Genomic DNA, 21279 nt, shown 5'->3' with positions numbered 1-21279 from the left:
TTTAGTGACACATTAAACAAAGGTGTAACTTATATTCAATATGGTACCATGAAGTGAATTAACTGCAGTGTTAATGTTCTACAAACCTGATTAGATATGACAGATACATTTTTGACTAATTGATCTTAACTACTTGGAGTATTTTCACCCTGTAATTTATTGAAAGCAAATTCACAACAAAGTTGTTTTATTATATGTTTATCCCAGAAACCTCATATTGATTCTGGATATCAGGTAGGGAAGATTTCTCTTCACATTTATGTGTCACCACCACCCTCCCCACCAAAGACTTGATGTCTTTCATCTCCTTTAATTGGGTTTGTGCTCTCCTTGTCCTTTTAGTTTTCACTTATCTCCATATCACTTCACATGCCCGTTCTCCTGCTCTTGCAGCTACAAAATCAGTTCAGTTTCCTATTTATCTCCCATTTTGGTGATCAGAAAGCTACTTTCTAGTCTTGCCCCTCCTATTTGCTTCACGTTTCCTACTATTTTCTTGATTTGGAAATGGGATTATAAGAAATGCCTTCCCAATGTATCTCAAAGTGTTTTTGTGACGATGAAGTATGTGAAAACTCATCGAGAAGTATTAAATTTGATACAAAGAGACCCAGTCCAGTTATGTTATTTGATATTATTTTGACCGCAGCTGCTGTAGATGAGGGACTTAGTTTGAGACACTCTCGCTCACTGCTGGGATTCAGGCAGGTTTAGGCTTGTTTTGCAAACTGATGAGATATACCTGTCAGAAGCCTGTTTACAGGGCCAAGGAGCCACCTGAGAAAGATCCTGAGTTACATCAGTTCCTGGGGTTCAGACATATGTGGGCATGTCTAATAAACTGATGCATCTGTTCAGTCAGGAACCTAGACACTCAGAAACAGATCTTTCCTACATAAGAAGGAGGCTAGCTTGAGTAATTTAACCCAATACCAGTGTCTATTTGTTGGTGAGGAATAAAAACTCTGAACACAATATGATGGTAGTCACTCAAATCTGTCCTTAGTCCTGATTCCTGGAAGCTCTGCCACTAGGACAGCAAAGGTTTTAAGTAAAAATGTCTCTCTCAGAAAGTTAACTGCAATCTGAAGACTAAAGGAGGACAAGGAGAGGAAGGAAAAGTTCAAACAGCAATTTAGCAAATACCTTAATGTGTAGAGAAAGAACATATGCAATTTCAAATGTCAAATCTCCTCATTTTCCTTCCTACAACCTGGCTGCCTCATATCAGTCTTCCTCACTGTCACAGAGTAATTTTTTTTAAATCAGACTCACTATTTTACTCCCCTGTTAAATACTCATATGTCTCAGTATTTCCAACCAATTTTCAAATTATTTAGCATGTCATACAAAGCCCATCATAAGCATCATAAGCTGTCCCAGACACATTTTTTACTCAAAATAAGTATGATACTGAAAAAGGTGAGAAGCATGAGATAATACTAAGCATAAAAACTATAAAAATTGATCCTGTACTATACTAGAACTATATAAAACATATTTACACTCAATGTAGCCCAAATATAGCCCACATTAAATTTTTTTTAGATTTCTTGATTCAAACATCAATATTATACCAACATGGCAAACCACATATGTCATCCTAAATTTTGCTACTTTTAATTCACAGAAGACTTTAGCAAAATAATACTGGCATTATTGTTCACTTTTCATCTTGGATCAATTTGTTGTGAAAGTGACCTTTTTCCATTGCAATTTTTACCATGAAACACAAAGTAAGATGTGAAACTGCCTCTACCTTAGGCAAAGCTGACTTAATCTTATGAGGATGACATGATAACAGCCTGATAGTTAAAAAGCCTTTTGTCTTTGTCATTTTTTTCCCCCACTGAAGTTAGTGTCATCATTTTTAGAAAAGCTATTTTTGTATTTGCCTTGTTTTGTTTTAGGATCATTGCTGACTACTGTTGTTATTTTAGGTATATGAAGTCTCAAAGTAAAACAGGTTTTTATAATTTTCAAATGTGACCCCTATATGCAGTTTATTTGATGCTATTGCGTATTATAGAAATTAAGATTTTTCACCAAAAATATTACTTTTAATAGAAAGTGTTTATCACATTCAACAGCACTCACTTTTTAATCTTTGTAATGTATCTATACATTTTCAGTGAGTATTTTTTCTATTACATTAAGCTTAGCTATATTGGCAATAGGTTTCTTTTAACATTCCAAGAATGTTTGCTTATACACTGGGATGTTTGCAAACGTCTACATATAAGCAAAGGGTTAGCTACAAATCCAGGTACAAGTTTCAAGACCCCTCTCTCAGTAACATGTCAGTCAGAATTTTTTATTTGTTTGAAAGGGAAATAATTATAATGGAAACTAAGCTTCACAAAAATGGTGATTTTTTTTTTTTAAGAATCTGGGCAGCTCATAAAATGGAAAGAGGGGCCATCTGAGAACCTCCAGAGTCCCCAGAAACCCTCCCTGAGCCGCCCATTCTTCCCCTAGGGAAGGCCTAGTGACCATTACACAAGACCCTATCACCTCCCCTTCCCTAACTTCCTCAGACAGTTCTCTCCCTCAGTTCCAACCATTATCTTGTAAAGCCTTAAATTCCTCACATCTTTCTGTTTCATCTTTATCAACACTTCCCTATTTCAACTTTCCTCTTCTTTCACCTAGACTGATAGAATAACCTTCCTACCTTCCTTCTTTTTGAAAAATTTTCTATGTGATAAGTGAATATTCCCAGCTGATACCGGCATCATCAATAAAATAATTATTTAACTACGTATTTACTGAGTGACTATTATGTAGTGGCATTGTGCTGGGACCCAAAGATTAAACAGAAAAATCATAGGTGTTCAATGATACAGAGGATAAAGGTTCAGTGATAGAGAGGAACAGTAATTAAATTCTTACACAAAGAGATTGTAGCAGAGCCTGCTACTGGTCCTCCAATATAATTTATTTTGTCTTCCTTGATAAATGAACTTTTATATGGGTATAATGAATACTCCATTTCCCAGACTCCCTCATTATTGGAAATTATCACACTATTACAGGAAAGGAGAGTTGGCCTTTCTTGTCTCCTATCTCTCTCCCTGCTGGCAGGCATGTGTAACTGATGGCTATCTAGGATGGCACACAGGAGGACTATGCCTGTGGGATGGTTAAGTAACAAGATAGAAGCTGTGTCCTTGGATGACCTCATGCATCAAAGCTGCCCTGCCAGCCCTGGGACAGCCTACCTACAGGCTATTACACTAAGAGCAGTAAGCTTCTTTCTTGTTTAAACCTCTTATTTAAACATTGTTATCTGAGGTCTGTATTACATAGACTCTAACGAGGGGGAGTGTGTGTGTGGGTGTGTGTATATATATATATGTACACAAATGTTATTTTGTATTTACAAACTGTAACTTTTTGTATTTACAGTCTGTAACTTACAGACTGTAATAAGTTATAGGAAACATTGAAAAGAGGAATCTGATCTACTTAGGAAGATCAAGATGTCATCAATTCAGTTATTAAAAAAACTAATGAAAAAAACTGAAGAAGGCACAAATAAATGGAAAGATATCTTATGTTCATGGATTGGATAATTTAATATTGTTAAAATGTCCATACTACCAAAAGCAATCTAGATTCAATACAATCCCTATCAAAATTCCAATGTGACTTTTTGCAAAAATAGAAAAAACAATCCTTAAATTTGTGTAGTAATACAAAGACTGCAAATAGCTAAAACACTCTTGAGCAAAAACAATAAAACTGGAGGCATCACACTGCTTGATTTCAAAATATACTGCAAAACTGTAATAACCAAAACAGCATGATAGTGGCATAAAAACAGACACATAGATCAGTGAAATAGAATAAAGAATCCAGAAGTAAACCAAAACAGTTACAGTAAATTGATTTTTGGCAAAGGTGCCAAAAGCACACAATGCTGAAAGGACAATGCACTCAGTAAATGGCGCTGGAAAACCAGTTATCCACATGCAGAAAGATGAAATAAGGCCCTTATGTTACACTATTCCCAAAAATCAACTCAAATTGGATTAAAGATATAAATGTAAAACCTGAAACTATAAAACTACTAGAATAAAACTTAGGGGAAAAGTTCCATAACGCTGCTGTCTGGGCAAGGATTTTTTGGCTATGACCCCAAAAGCTCAGGCAACAAAAGCAAAAACAGACAGATGGGATTGCATCAAACTAAAAACATTCTGCCCAGCAACAACAACAACAACAACAACAAAAAAAAGAATTAACAAATTGAAGAGACAACCCACAGACTGGGAAAAATATTTTGCAAGCTATACATATATCTGTTAAGGGGCTAATAAACAAAATACATAAAGAACTCTTTTACTCAATAGTAAAAGAAACAAATAACTTGATTAAAATATAAGCAAAGGACCTGAATAGACACATCTCAAAGGAAGACATATGAATGACCACAGGTTCATGAAAAAAATGCTCAGCACCATCTCATCAGGGAAATGCAAATTAAAACCACAATGTGATATTGCCTTATGCCTGTTAGAATGGGTTTTATCAAAAAGATGAAAGATAAGTGTTTGCAAGGATACGGACAAAAGGGAACCCTATACACTGTTAGTTGGAATGTAAGTTAGTGCAGCCATTATGGAAAACAGTATGGAGGTTCCTCAAAAATCTAAAAATAAAACTATCACATGGTCCAGCAATCCCACTTCTGAGAATACATCCAAAGGAATTGAAAGATATATGTCAAAGCGATGTCTGTACTCCCATGTTCAATGCAGCATTATTTACACTAGCTAAGGTATGGAATCAAGTGTCAATCAACGGATGAATGGCTACAGAAAATGTAGTACATTTACACAGTAGAACACAACTCAGCCTCAAAAGAGAATAAAACTCAGTCATTTAGGACAACATAGGTAAATCTAGAGGACATGCTAAGTGAAAGAAGCCAGGCACAGAAAGACAAATACTGCATAATCTCAATTATATGTGGAATTGCAAAAAAGTTGTTGAACTCACAGAATTAGAGAGAAGAATGGTGGCTATCAGATTCTGGGGTAAGGCAGTGAGGGAATGGGGAGTAAATAACTGGTCAAAGGGTACAAAGTTTCAGTTAGACAGGAAGAATAAGTTTTGAGATCTGTTGCTCAGCAGGGTATGTATAATCAATAATAATGTATATTTCAAAATAATTAAGAGTAAGTTTCAAATGTATCAATAAAAAAAGTTAAAAAATAAAGTGGTAGATATGTTGATTAGCTCAATTTAATCATTCCACATTGCATACATATATCAAAACATCACATTGCACTTCATAAATGTAACATAATTATGACTTGTCTATTAAAAATTTGCTTTTACATTTTAAAAGCAAAAGAACACATTACAGCAATGTATAGTCTCTGTCAAAGTCCAGGTTAAAACTGCCAGGTGCATTTGAAGTATTTTTGAGTATTTTCCATAATGACAATTTTTCAAAAGGCAATTATTAAAAGAAAGGTGGAATGTGCAAGCATTAAAGCTATTTTTTTAATTACCTGGTGCCTATGAAGTTCCAGGCACCTTTTTTCCCTAGATGTTAGGAATGTACAGTGAACAAAGCAAAGTTTTTGTCCTCATAGAGCTTATGCTTTAGTGCATAAAACAAGCAATTAATCCATCAGTAAATGGGTATAAATATAGTAAGTAGTGATAATGCTGAAAAAAAAAAGAAAGCAGCATAAGAGGAAAGTGACAGGCTGCTGTCTGAGATAGGGCGGTAAAGGAAGCCTTCTCAGAGGTGGTGGTGCAATTTGGGCACAGACCTGGATGAAGGAAGAGAGTGATGATTTTGGTAATGATCTGGGGAAAAGGTATCCCAGGAAGAGGAAACGATCAGTGCAGAGACTCTGCCACAGATATGCAGCTTAAAATGTGAAGGAATAGCAAGAGGACTGGTGGGAATGGAGCTGTGTGAGCAGATCAGCTTTAAATAACAGAGCTAACGAAACTTCACTGAGCATGTGATTTTTTGTTGGTTCAGCTCATTATGATTCACATTTTGCAACCCTGAAAAAATTGCTTAGAGAAGCAGAAGAATACCATAGAGAAGAATATTTTGAGTTTAAACAGATTAGAAATTTAAAACAATGGATTGCTAAATAATGTTCAAACTCTGCCTTGACATGTTGCTTACCATTATTATTAAACTCTACACAAAATATTGTGGCATAGGTTAAATGAAATACATCATTCAACATATAAGTGTCTTGAGCATCAACCTTCTGTATTTCCTTCTTCCATACCTTTCCAGGTTTAATTTGGTTGGTAATAGACACAAGAAGCACATTCTTCCCAATACCGAGAAAGATGAGTCATCTATTTTCCAGGAGATGATAATAAAGGCAATATTTAGGAGAAAACGTATGCGTAATGCAATTTCAAGAATTGGGAGACAGAAGTCCCAGCAGAACCAGTGATAAAGCCAGAGTCCATGAGTGACAATGATTCCAGAGGACTTTGGGAGTAAGAACATGAGCTCTTTCTGCCAACCCTCTCTCTCACATCTCCTTTGTCCTCCCATCAATAACCTTCAGTAAATTAGAGAATTTCCAGATAACAGAAAAGTGGATTTAGCAGAATTCCCTAGCTTCTTATGACATTCACAAAATTAAAACTATTGTGTGGATTTTTAAAATTAGATTTTTAGCATAATCTTATAATGAAAATGTTTTTAAGAGCCCTCTAGAAAAAATATTTCCTGAAATATTCTGCCTAGAGAAAGATTTGGGGAAATAGTAGCTGCATACCATATTACTGCCAACACTCTCCACCCTTCCTCTACCTGAAAGCACCTGGGGATCTTATGGGAGATTCTTGTTCTTGTGGAATGAGTAATTCAAACGATAGCTCCCATTGTGTTATGAAAGTGCTTCTGTAAGAGATGCAAGCAAAGCACCTTTTCAAAGGAAAGTCTTTAACTTTCCTTAAGACTAAGGAAAAGGTGCTTAGCCTTAACAGTACGGAAAATTTTTAGGAATAAAACACATTTCAATGCCAAAGTCAATAATATCATCTTGAAATACAAATGGATTAGCATATATTGGTGAATTAATGGAACTTGGGATTTTCATTCTTTAAGAACAGATGGTAAATATGTATTGCCAGTTCATTCTAGCAACTGGCTCAGTAACCTCCAATGCAGCTCCTTTCAACATCTTACTAAAATATCAAAAGACAGAAAAAAGATAAATGCCTCAAATCACACAGAAATATATAACTATCAGGCAGCCCATAAATTGAAGGCAGTGAACGTCATTTGCTGTATTCTGAATTGTTTTTCTAAACCCAGCCCTATCAGTCCTACAATTGTTGTCAATTCCTCCAAGATTACAGTGTTAGGCTGCCTATAGTTATATCAAATAGTTTCATGTTTAGATTCAACTGACACAAAATTCTACTAAGCCAGTCTTGTTTGCTGAGCTTTCACAATTTGCAGGGCAAAGAAGTAGATGCCGCAGAGAAACACAGTTGCAGAAAGACAAGGAGGCACAGTGACTGCCTACTCCGTGGAAGATGTCATTTTCTGCTAATTCCACTCCAATGGCAGGAGGCAGAAGCAATGCATGAGAAAGACTCTGGTCAATTATGGCCTCAAGGAGGAAAGTGCAATGTTCTACTAATCCTGGAAGGAATAAGCCAAGCACTCAGGATAAATATTTCAGGACTCTGTTGTAAACACACTGTAGATTTGAATTCTAGCCTAAACAAGGAGTTTTCCTAGAAAATGTTTTCTAAATAGTCAAAGTCCTGTAACTTTGTTTTCTAAATATTCAATGTTTATGACTTAGTTTTCATTCTGCCGCCACTTCACTCTGCAAACTTGGCAGGACAAGTTGCTTAAACTCTCAGCATCTTTACAGTTGGAAGTATCAGGCTGCTAATACTTTCCTAAAGTGATGGAAAGACTGTATTGTTATAAACTGTGTATCCTAAGACAAGTCCTTTAATACCTGTGTTTCTGTTTGTTGACCATTAAAATGTGGACAATGAGAAACATTTGCTGACTTTACCAAGTTTTAGAAAGAATTCAACTAAAATCATAGAAAATGCCTTGTAAGATGTACTTTAGCATTAGGAATACTATTTCTAATAAGAGATTAACTGCCATCCAATAAGGAATCACAATTCTCTATAACCATAAGTTTCCACAAAAACCAATGTTTACACAAAAAAGGCCTTTCCTATAAGTTTTAGTAAAGCAGAAAACTCACTTTTTTTCTATCTTTTCAAGTGTTTAAGTGAAGAACATTTAATAATTACAACATTTTTTAAAATGGCAAACTCATAGAAGGAACTTTTTATACACAGAAGTCATTCTCTAATTCCGAGTTTTCCTGACCACAATGTCAGTTAGGCTATTCATCTGTATTTGGTTATACTTTCAGTTTATTTCACTAGAACCTTATCTTTTATTATTTATAGTTCTGTATCATCTGGTGGCTGCCTGAGTGTCTGAAAGGATTAGTGTAAATTGAGTTTTATGAATCAATTATAGTTGTAAGTGCTCTAGATTATCTCATAATTCACTTCATGAATGTATTTCCTAATTCACCTATTTGCAAGCTGGAAAATTGTTAAGCTGGTTTTCTTAAAGAGATGAGACATGGCACAAAGGTGAAATTGGTAGGAAAGACATATCAGTAATTGAGACTCTTTGGAAAGTGTTTCTTTTATAGCAAAACAGACACACACATGGAAAATCACATTGTCAGTTTTAGCCATTTAGGGGGAAAAGCAACTCACCATTTTAATCAGAAATTTTACAATAACTTTTGAAATTTCAAATTCAACTGTTATTTATTGATGTGAATACTGATGTAATACTCATCTCTCTGTTTCTGTAAAAGGAAAATATGATCCATTTTGCAGATGTCTACCATAGAAAATGAGCTGCTTTAATAGAAGGGGTGATCCACTGAAAGTTGAGTTAGTCAAGATTAAGAAGTAAGCATCTGCCTCCACAAGTGAGTACTGCATGTCTCGCTTTGTTGATGTTCTTCATTATACTTATTATCAATTTCGTAGGAATATTTAATACTGTGAATAAAATATACTGTTCAGAATAAAAGGAAAAGTATCTTTCAAATAAAGACAAGATTCAGTCTATAAGATTCATAGATTACGGAATAGAAGGCTTAATGAGTGGCATATTGTATTTACATAATGTCCCCTGTTTCAAATCACCTTTTTATTTAATCTTTGATTAAAATATCACAAAATCCCTGTACATGCCTGGTACTTTCCATATGAGAGTGTCTTCCAATAAGGAAAACTCATTAAAATATGACTTATAAACATAATGTTGATGGGGTTATGCTAACTTCTAATTCAGTTGGGAAACTGCCAACTTAAAATGCAATTATGAAATATAAGCTATAAAACTGACTATGGTAATGCCAATAATTTGGTAATTACAAGAACATTTGCAAGTGGATACTGAAGAATGTGTTCCAACAATATAGATCAGGGGAGAAGTACTCTGGCTAATAATACTATTCTAGTTCATTATAATTATTTAAGGTATAATTCATAATACATAAAGTAATATAAATCATTCCACTAATTTATTTTGACCCTTTACTTACCAAATAACATCATCTGAAATTGATTCTTTTTCTTAGTTATTCCTAAGGCAAAGAGAATGCACCAATCAACAACACAAGATTTCTAGGTTACCATTGCCGCAAATAGTAACTAATCTATATATTGTTCTATAAAGAGGCTTGTTATCAGTTCACTTAACACAGACTAACCCTCTTCCAAGACAAAAAGGTCATTGTGGTGAGTTAATAAAGTCAAATTAATTAGAAAGCAAACCCAAGACTGATTAGGATCTTGATAAGGACTGACTTTCCCATTGTTGCATTCCCAGACCCTGTGCAAAACAGTAGAATGGCTTTTACCTATATATTAAAACATATTTTTCTGTATACAAATTATATAAGGGTTTAATAATAACTAAGGAAACTTCAGACATTTAAAATTACTTTCCTTTATTCACTCTACTTTTTTTCCATTATTATTTTTATGAAATCATATACAAATAGCTTAAGATGTAAAATGCAACGCAAGGCTACATTTTTTAAAAGACACTGAAATTTTTTATATTAAGTATTATATTAATTAATATATTAATATATATTTTATATGTATTTTAAAACTCTAATTTACTGTGAGATCACAGTAAAATGATGCTATCATTTAAAATCAAGTTAAGACACTCCCTGCTATCCTTGGGTGAAATTGCCAAATATTTGTACAATCATTTTTACTTATTTTTCCATGAGCTGGTTAAAAGGATTGTGATGGTTAATATTGACTGTTAACTTGATTGGATTGAAGGATGCAAAGTATTGTTCCTGGGTGTGTCTGTGAGGGTGTTGCCAAGGGAGATTAACATTTGAATCAGTGGACTGGGAGAGGCAGACCTACCCTTAATTCAAGTGGGCACCATCTATCACAACTAGGATAAAAGCAGGCAGAGGAACGTGGAAGGTCTAGACTGGCCTGAGTCTTCTGGCCTCCATCTTTCTCCCATGCTGGATGCTTTCTGCCCTTGAACATCAGACTCCCAAGTTCTTGAGCTTTTGGACTCCTGGACTTACACCAATGATTTGTCAGGGGCTCTCAGGCTGTTGGCCACAGACTGAAGACTACACTATCAGCTTCCCTACTTTTGAGGTATTCAGACTCAGACCAGCTTCCTGGCTTCTCAGCTTAGAGATGGCCTACTGTGGGACTTCACCTTGTGATTGTGTGAGTCAATTCTCCTAATAAACTCCCCTTCATATATTCATCTATCCTATTAGTTCTGTCCCCTGTAGAGAACCCTGACTAATACAGATTTTGGTACCAGTGATACAGGAGTTAAGAAATAATTTTTAGGCAGATAGTAAGGGTAAATGTTCTCAGTAGAAATTTTCTTGTAATTAGAAACAACCACCCCAACCATCTCTTTTCTTTTTATTATTATTATACTTTAAGTTCTGGGATACATGTGCACAACATGCAGGTTTGTTACATAGGTATACATGTGCCATGCTAGTTTGCTGCACCCATCAACTCATCATTTACATTAGGTATTTCTCCCAGTGCTATTCCTCCCCCAGCCCCCTACCCCCCAACAGGCCCCAGTGTGGGATGTTCCCCTCCCTGTGTCCATGTGTTCTCATTGTTCAACTCCCACTTATGAGTGAGAACATGCAGTGTTTGGTTTTCTGTCCTTGTGATAGTTTGCTGAGAATGATGGTTTCCGGCTTCATCCACGTCCCTGCAAAGGACATGAACGCTTCCTTTTTTATGGCTGCATAGTATTCCATGGTGTATATATGCCACGTTTTCTTTCTTCAGTCTATTATTGATGGACATTTGGGTTGGTTCCAAGTCTTTGCTGTTGTGAATAGTGCCGCAATAAACATACGTGTGCATGTGTCTTTATAAAGTAGCATGATTTATCCTTTGGGTATATACCCAGTAATGGGATTGATGGGTCAAATGGTATTTCTAGTTCTAGATCCTTGAGGAATCACCACACTGTCTTCCACAATCCAACCATCTCTTTTCTAATAGAAAAACCTGCTTGAAAAGCCTGGCCGGCAAGCTTTGATATGCAAGTGCTGGCCATTAGAAACTGGTTTCACTCAAAATGGCGATTCCCACCACCTTCTCCTTATCACCAGATGTACCAAATATCATGGCAACCTCCGGATAACACCATGTGTTTGGAACATAACGGCAACCCACATTTGCATTTTAAAGGGCTAAGGTGGGAGGGCCAGGTTTTTTGTGGGCTACATAAATGACACACCTGGTCAAACCAATCCCCTGGGCCCTATGGAAACCAGACACTGCCTCCTCCAGCACCCCAATATAAGCAGCCACTTTTCAGCACACACGGAGTTTTCTCTTTGTTCGTATCCCCCCTCCTGCTGTCTCTGTATGGCAGAGCTGTTTTCTTCTTCCTTCCTTCTTTCTTGTCTATTAAACTTTTCACTCCTTAAAATCACTCTATGTGTGTCTGTGTCATTTTATCTGAACCGGCATGAGACCAAGGACCCTGGTGTTCCTCCAGTCATCAAAGCTGTGTCACCAGGAGTGGTTCTAGAGGAACAGAATTTTATGGATGGATTCCTTTCTGGAGTTGACTGCTTAATATGATTATACCTCAAAATGCTAAGGACTCTACTTCTAATAGCATGGAGAACACAGATAGTCCTTGGCATGAACTGTTTAAAGAGTTATGTGAAATAAATGCATTTGATACTCCTGGTTCACTGCTTGTGAGAGGCAAGGAGTTTAGTGACTCTATACATAATAACTTTGACCATATGTGGAGAACCAAGGAACATAATGAAGCTGGTTGGTTGCTCCTAAATTCTCTGGACAAAGTGATGTAGGAACACAATAAACTCAGAGATTCTAACTCCCAGCTTCAGAAGCACATACTGAGCCTCAAGTCTTCTAAGACTGCCCTGATTGAGAGTCCTATCTCTTATAAAGAAAGAGCTAAAAATGTGGAAAATCAGACACAAGCTCTTACGAGAGTGGCTGACCTTCAATGAAAGGTGCATACACAGCCTTGCCTTGTCTACTGTTAAAGTGAGGGCATTAATTGGAAAAGAATGGGATCCTGCAACTTGGAATCTGGACATGTGGGAGGACCCTGATGAAGCTAGGGACAATGAGCTTGTAAACTTTCATGAGCCTTTTTTGCCTGAGGAAACAGCTTCCCCATCCCCAGTGGTAGCAACATCCCCTCCCCAACCCATGCTGCCATCAGCCTTTCCACCCTTGTCTGAGGAGATTAACCTTGCACTGCCTGAGGCAACAATGATGGCCTCCGCTGAGCCACTTGCCAGGCAAGACAATGTTGATTCTCCTCAGGACCCAGCCCAACACCCCTGTTTGCCTCTAGACCTATAACTGGACTAAAGTCCCAGCAGGTCCCTAGAGGTGAGGTTCAGAATGTGACCCATGAGGAGGTGTGCTATACTCCAAAAGAACTGCTTGAGTTTTCTAATTTATATTAGCAGAAATCTGGAGAACAGGCATGGAAACGGATATTAAGGGTGTGGGATAATAGTGGAAGGAACATAAAGTTGGATCTGGCCGAATTTATTGATTTGGGCTCACTAAGCAGGGATTCTGCATTTAATGTTGCAGCTCAGGGAGTTAAAAAAGGTTCTAATAGTTTATTTGCTTGGTTAGCTGAAATATGGATCAAAAGATAGCCCAAAGTGAGCAAGCTGGAAATGCCTGATCTCCCTTGGTTTAATGTAGAGGAAGGGATCAAAAGGCTTAGGGAGATTGGGATGGTGGAGTAGATTAGTCACTTTAGACCTACACATCCCAGGTGGGAGGGTCCAGAAGACATACGCTTCACTAATACTTTGCAAAATAGATTTGCGAGGGGAGCACCTGCATCTTTGAAGAGCTCTGTGATTGCTCTTCTCTGTGATCGTGTGAGTCAATTCTCCTAATAAACTCCCCTTTACATATTCATTTATTCTATCAGTTCTGTCCCTTTAGAGAACCCTGACTAATACACAGTTATAGGGAGGTATTACTCAGAACTCTTTTAGTTATAAGTAAAATAAACCTAAACTAAGTTCACTGAGGCAAGAAGAAAGGAGCTTGTTGACTCATAATCAAAAATGAAGGAGAACAAGAATTCAGCTCTCAAGAACAAATGATAAATGGAATAAGAAAGGACAGAGACACAAAAATAATCAGAAATATTTCTCTTTGTCTCTGTCTCTATCTCTTGTTCTCTCTGCCTATTGACTTTTTCAGACACTTTTTACAAATGGAACTGGAACAATAACCGTTATAGCCCAATTCTTACCATTGGTGGCCCAATTCTTACCATTGGTAAGTCAAGGAGTTTCTACTTTTAACTCCCTTGAGGAGTCCAACAGATAGACGTTGATGTTCCAGGCTGAAGTCATCTGCTCGTCCATCTCTGGACCACTTTCTATAACTGGGGAAGTGAGGGTTTGCTGTAATTAACTCAACTTAATCAGATATCTGCCTTTTGAAAAACTGTAGCCCAAGAGGGCCTAGAAAGATCTGTAAAAGACCAGTGTTGGGGCAAGGAAGGGCTTCTCCAACACAAATGGAATATAACAGAAATATGACAAGGAAATAGCAGAATACAGCAAGAAAACCCCTGTTACATGTGTCAACTACCATGGTGCATGACAAGCAGTAAGAAAATATTTGTCCTTGAACAAGTGGGTAAATAAAATAATGATTAGATATCACTGCCTTGCTGCTGTATCTCCTACTGTATCTCCTATTATTTTCATTTCAACTTTTATTTTAGATACAGGAAATATATGTGCAGGGTTGTTACATAGGAATATTACGTGATGCTGAGGTTTGGAGTATGGATCCCATTGTCCAGGTAGTGAGCGTAGTACCTGATACATATTTTTTTAACCCACCAGCCCTTCTCTCCCTCCACCCTCTAGTAGTCCACAGTGTCTATTTTTCCCATATTTATATTCATGTGTGCTCAATGTTTAGTTCCCACTTACAAGTGAGAACACATAGTATTTGGTTTTCTGTTACTGCACTAATTCACTTAGGATTATGGCCTTCAGATCCATCCATATTGCTGCAAAGGACATGATTTCATTCTTTTTTATGTGTGGGCGGCAAGCCACCCAGGTGCCGAGGCAAGAGACTGAGGGCACGAGCTGTTCCAGTATAATAAAATATATAAAACAACAAGAGTTATACTAGATCTAGATCATAGACATGATTATATATGAATATCATTAATCATTAGTTTGTAGCAATTACTCTTTATTCCAATATTATAATAATCCTCGCTCTATAATCATAACCTAGGTAAAACCAGGCCATACAGAGATCGGAGCTGAGGGGACACAGTGAGAAGTGACCAGAAGACAAGAGTGCGAGCCTTCTGTTATGCCCGGACAGGGCCACCAGAGGGCTCCTTGGTCTAGCGGTAACGCCAGCTTCTGGGAAGACGCCCGTTGCCAAGCAGACCGTGGTCTAGCGGTAGCCTCAGTGTCAAGGAAAAACACCTGCTACTTAGCAGACCAGGTAAGGAAGTCTCCCTTTCTCCCGAGGAGTTTAGAGAAGACTCTACTCCTCCACCTCTTGTGGAGGGCCTGACATCAGTCAGGCCCACCCGCAGTTATCCGGAGGCCTAACCGTCTCCCTGTGATGCTGTGCTTCAGTGGACACGCTCCTAGTCTGCCTTCATGTTCCATCCTGTACACCTGGCTCTGCCTTTTAGATAACAGTAGCAAAATTAGTGAAAGTACTAAAAGTCTCTGATATGCAGAAATAATGGCGTAAGCTGTCTCTCTCTCTCCCTCTCTCTCTGCCTTGGCTGCCAGGCAATGAAGGGCCCCCTGTCCAGTGGACACGTGACCCACGTGACCTTACCTATCATTGGAGATGACTCACACTCTTTACCCTGCCCCTTTTGCTTTGTATCCAATAAATAACAGCACAGCCAGACATTCGGGGCCACTACCAGTCTCCGCAACTTGGTGGTAGTGGTCCCCCGGGCCCAGCTGCCTTTTCTTTTATCTCTTTGTCTTGTGTCTTTATTTCTACACTCTCTCGTCTCCACACATGGGGAGAAACCCACTGACCCTGTGGGGCTGGTCCTTACATTTATAACTGTGGAGTATTCTGTTGTGTATATGTACCATATTTTCTTTATCCAATCTGTCATTAATGGGCACCTGTGTTGATTCCATGTCTTTGCTATTATGAATAGCACCGCAATGAACATAAGAGTGTATGTTTCTTTTTATTTTCTTTGAGGTATAAACCCAGTAATGGGATTGCTGAGTCAAATGGTAGCTCTGTTTTAACTTCTTTGAGAAATCTCCAGGCTGCTTTCCACATTGCCTGGGGCAACTTACATTCCCATCAACAGTGTATAAGCACTCCCTTTTCTCAGCAACCTTGCCAGCATCTGTTGTTCTTTGACTTTTTTAAGATAACCATTCTGACTGGTGTGAAGTGGTATCTCATTGTGGTTTTGATTTGCATTTATCTGATGATTAGTGATGATGATAATTTTTTCATATGCTTGTTGGCCACTTGTATATCTTCTTTCTTTTTTTTTTTGGAGATGGAGTTTTGCTCTTGTTGCCCAGGCTGGAGTGCTATGGTGCAATCTAGGCTCACTGCAACCTCTGCCTCCTGGGTTCAAGAGATTCTCCTGCCTTAGCCTCCTGAGCAGCTGGGATTACAGGCACCTGCCACCACACCCAGCTAATTTTTGTATTTTTAGTAGAGACGGGTTTCACCATGTTGGCCAGGCTGGTCTCAAACTCCTGACCTCAGGTGATCCACCCGCCTCAGCCTCCCAAAGTGCTGGGATTACAGGTGTGAGCCACTGTGTCCGGCCTCTCTTGAGAACTGTAGGTTCATGTTTTTTGTCCGTTATTTAATGGAGTTATTTATGTTTTGCTTGTTAATTTTTTTAAGTTCCCTATAGATTCTTTATATTAGGCTGTTGTCAGCCTTTGTTGAGATAACCTATCCATTCTGTAGGTTGCCTGTTTACCCTGTTGATAGTTTCTTTTGCTGTACAGAAGCTCTTTGGTTTAATTAGGTCCCATTTGTCAATTTTTGTTTTAGTTGCAATTGCTTTTGGGGACTTATCCAAAAATTATTTGCCAAGGTCAGTATCAAAAAGGGTGTTCCCTAGGTTGTTCTGTAGGAATGGTATAGTTTGAGGTCTTACATTTAATTCTTTAATCCCTTTTGAGTTTATTTTTGTATGTAGTGAAAGGTAGTAGCCATCCAGCTTCAATATTTTGCCTGTGGCTGGCTAGTTTTCCCAGCACCATTTATTGAATAAGGAATTCCTTCTCCATTGCTTGTTTTTGTCAGCCTTGTCGAAGATCAGATGGTTGTAGGTGTGTGGCTTTATATTTGAGTTTTCTATTCTAGTCTATTAATCTATGTGTTTCTTTTTGTACCAGTTACAAGCTGTTTTGGCTAATGTGAATTTATAGTATAGTTTGAAGTCAGGTAGTATGATGGCTCTGGCTTTGTTCTTTTTGGTTAGAATTGCTTTGGCTATTCAGGCTCTTTTTTGGTTCCATATAAATTTTAGAATAGTTTCTTCTAATTCTGTGAAGAGTGATGTAAATAGTTTGATAGGAATAGTATTGAATCTGTAACTTGCTTTGGGCAGTATGGCCATTTTTATGATACTGATTCTTCCAATCCATGAGCATGGAATGTTTTTCCACTTATTTGTGTCATCTCTGATTTCTTTCAGCAATGTTTTGTTGTTTTCCTCTTAGAGATCTTTCACCTCCCTGATTAGCTGTATTCCTAGGTATTTCATTTTCTTTGTGGCTATTATAAATGGGATTGTGTTCTTGATTTCACTCTCAGCCTGGACATTGTTGGTGTATAGAAATGCTACTGATTTTTGTACATTGACCCTCAACAACCAAGGCATCAAAGGAACGTACCTCAACTTAATAAGAGCCATTTATAACAAACCCACAGCCAACATTATACTGAATGGGCAGAAATTCAAACCATTGTCCTTGAGAAATGAAAGAAGACAAGGATGTCCACCCTCACCACTCCTGTTCAGCATAGTACTGGAAGTCCTATCCAGTAGGACTATCGTGCAAGCAGGCAAGAAAAATGAATAAAAGGTATCCAAATAAGAAAATATGTCAAACTATCTCTCTTTGCTGATGATATAATTGCATACCTAGAAAATCTTAAAGACTCTGCCAAAAGGCTCCTGGAACTGATAAACAACTTTGGTAATGCTGCAGGATACTGTACTTCCTATTCTTGTCTCAATGAAGCAATTTAGTACCATTTTCTTCCCAAAATCTTATTTTGATGAAAATTTTATCTGTACTAAAGATAGCAGCAAACAGACAAAAAAAATCAGTAAGATAGATCCTAATTTTGATTACTTTCACTTATCTAAGAATTGCAAAACTGACTCAGACATGAGGGTGTTAATAAACTAACCTATGATAAACACAGATAATTATATAACAATTTTTGAAAAGGCTAAGATTTAGAGTCAGTGTTAAATACATGTTTGGAATAATTAAGAGCATGGCTTTTCAATAAATTAAAAAGTAAAAGCATATTTTAGGAAGCTGGCAAAAGTCAAATGAGCGAAATTGATTATTGTAGCAAAGAATTGGATAAAGTTGTTGGAAGTATGAGACTGGATTAGTACTTACAAAGATTTTTCAAATTATTTCTTATACTTTCTTGTTTCTGTTTTTTTCACAGTTAACTGCCAATATTCTCATATACTTGTATAACTGTGATAGTCATTGAAAACTCTTCACAAAATATTTTTATTCTCATTCCAGGTAAATAGTGAACTGAAGTTTCACGCCCCCTTTGAATTAAATGACATGCTTCAAAATAAGCTGATGTGGTATTTATCACTTTCAGGTGAAAGTTCTATGAATCAGAGCACAATTTGCCACCCTCTCTTTGTCCCCACCACAGGGACTGACCATTTTTTCAATAGTAAGCAGCTGCTATATCACCTCTTGAACTTACGAGGATGACAAAGAAAATGGCCAACAGCTGATGGAGCAAAAGCTGGAAATAGTACTTTCTTTAAAAATATCAAGGCTCAGGGTTCTTACTGCAGCATAACCAGTCCATCCTCACAGATATAAAAAGTATAGAAAAATATGTATTTATCATATTGGCGTTTGACATTACAGGAGTAATAGATAATAACTATTTAAGAATGAAAATTCGAGATTAGGTATTTTTAGGTGTTAGTTTACTGGTTGTATTTTATTTGTAATTTTCCTTATGTTTCAAATTGTCGTCAATGTCTGAGTGTTTAATAATCATAAAATCAACAACCTTTATGTTAAAAAAGAAGAGGATTATAATAAAAATAAATAAGCTTCATAATGTTAAGTATCAATAATTTCTATATTTTGAAATGTGATTAATGCACTGTAGGTGTTCTTTTAATGCATGTGTTAGTACACAAGTAACATAAGCAATTATTTCAGTTTTATCTTTTATTGCAAATCACATGTGCATACTGCAATTACCTATTTTCATGTAGTATTATTAAGAAGCGTTATTAATTAACACAAAATTTGTTTTGTGCTAGCTGTTTTTAACAGATACCAAATGCATTAATTTTCCTCTGTAAACAATTTGGACTGAATCACACATATTTTGATATGTGGAACTTCATGTTCGTCTTCCAGAAGACCATGCAAACAGTTATAAATTCTACTTTCAACAAATGATTATTTTTAAAAAGTAGCATTCTGATGACATTTTCATTTCTTTTTTTGTCTGCTTAAACTTTGGACTTATCATCAAGTTTTATTAAATTGTTATAAGATGTAGCACATACCTTTTCAAATTTATCATAATTTTATTATGGCTCAGTGTGTCATCAGCTTATTAAAAATTCCCTAAGATTAAGAAGGTGGATTTAATTTGTATTGCATATAAAATCTGACAAATATATACTAACACACATATTCAAATGTATCTGTCAGATTTTCTAAATGCTAATTTTTATTCATTTGGTTTGTCAACAACTGAGGGTATAGAAATCTTATATTACTCTTGTGATTTTGCTGCTTCTTAAAATATATTTCTAACAAGATTTTGCATAACAAATGTCCAGATTACTTTAGTTGATGTGTAAATGTTCACTAAATTTTATGTATTTTTCAATCTGATTTTTATCAAGCAAAAGATTTTATTTTTACCATTTAACTAGCTTTTAACTTAAATATGTTTGGTTATCCTTCATTATTAAACATTCTTGGTCACTATCTTAGGTGTGCTTCTGTTACTGGAAACTGGTCCCAATCCAGACCCCAAGAGAGGGTTCCTGGATCTCACACAAGAAAGAATTTGGAGCGAGTCCATAAAGTGAAAGCAGTTTCTTAAGAAAGTGAAAGAATAAAAGAATGGCTACTCTACACACAGAGTAGCCCTGTGGGCTGCTGGCTGACCATTTTTATGGTTATTTCGTGGTTATATGCTAATCAAGGGGCAAATTATTCATGAGTTTTCCAGGTGGGCCATTCCTGGAACTGAGGATTCATCCCCCTTTTGGACCATATAGGGTATTTTCCTGACATTGAAATGGCATTCGTAAATGGTGGTGGCACTGGTGAGAGTGTCTTCTAGAATGCTAATATATTATAATTAACACATAATGAGCAGTTAGGATGACCAGAGGTCATTTTCCTCTCCATCTTGGTTTTAGTGGGATTTGGCCGGCTTCTTTGCCACATCCTGTTTTATCAGCAAGGTCTTTGTGACCTGTACCTTGTGCCGACCTCCTATCTCATCCTGTCACTGAGAATGCCTAACTCCTGGGAATGCATTCCAGTAGGTCTCAGCCTTATTTTACCCAACCCCCATTCAAGATGAAGTCACTCTGGTTTGTATACCTCTGAAAAAAAAACTTGTAAAGATAAATAAAAACTATATTTTGACTTTCAATATTTTTCACCCAAGTTGAGAGAATAGTAGTATATAATTTAAATCTGAAAATTCTAAATGATGTACAACTTCCATTTATTGCTACATTGTATAATACATACCTATGTTTTCTCTCATTTGTTATCTATACTCATTTTAAACATAGATATCTTTTTTCTTATATACCAGTGGTCACCTTTCAGTTCAAGAAATACAAATTTCAAGAGAAAATCCTATTTAATGACTCTCTGTACGAAATGTGGGAAATTAACATATCATTATTTCTTTCTATGATACCCACCCACATCTCTATTCTGAAAGATACATAACAATTTTAGAATCTAATTTACTTTTTTAAAATTAATTACACACTCAAAAATAATATATGTATTCACTCTCATCTAGAATTAAAAAATATAAAGTCCCCTTTAACCACCAAACAAAAACCCTTCCTTTTTCTACAAGAGGTAACAACTTTTTAGGTAGATGATTATTCCTACAGACATGCTTTTTAAATGGATACACTTTTTTTTACCTTTATATACTTGTTAAATTTTACAAATATTTCTATACCCATGTGATATACATTACAATTTGTGTCTTTGCAATCTTCTTTTTTGTTTCCATTGCTGACCAGTCTCCTTTTAGATCAAATAGATTAATGTATCCAAAGAAAAAATGGTTGTACAACCTCAAGCAATTATTGATTTTCACAGAGCAGGGATTGGCAAATATAGTAAATATTTTAAGCTTTACAGGTCATCTGCTGTCTTTTGCAAC

At 36.5% G+C, this 21279-nt stretch overlaps 1 long non-coding RNA gene across 1 annotated transcript in view; it reads left to right on the top strand.

Moving 5' to 3' along the window:
• LOC134759766 (uncharacterized) overlaps positions 1-21279 on the top strand; it is a 93218-nt gene that overhangs the window by 11915 nt on the left and 60024 nt on the right. The window contains exons 2-3 of the long non-coding RNA XR_010136494.1: positions 8874-8990; positions 14881-15099. This is a non-coding gene — a long non-coding RNA (uncharacterized LOC134759766). The remainder of the gene's footprint in view (positions 1-8873; positions 8991-14880; positions 15100-21279) is intronic.

The sequence above is a fragment of the Pongo abelii genome, chromosome 13, assembly GCF_028885655.2.
Source record: "Pongo abelii isolate AG06213 chromosome 13, NHGRI_mPonAbe1-v2.0_pri, whole genome shotgun sequence".
NCBI lineage: Eukaryota > Metazoa > Chordata > Mammalia > Primates > Hominidae > Pongo > Pongo abelii.
This window is presented reverse-complemented; position numbering and strand designations above follow the sequence as displayed.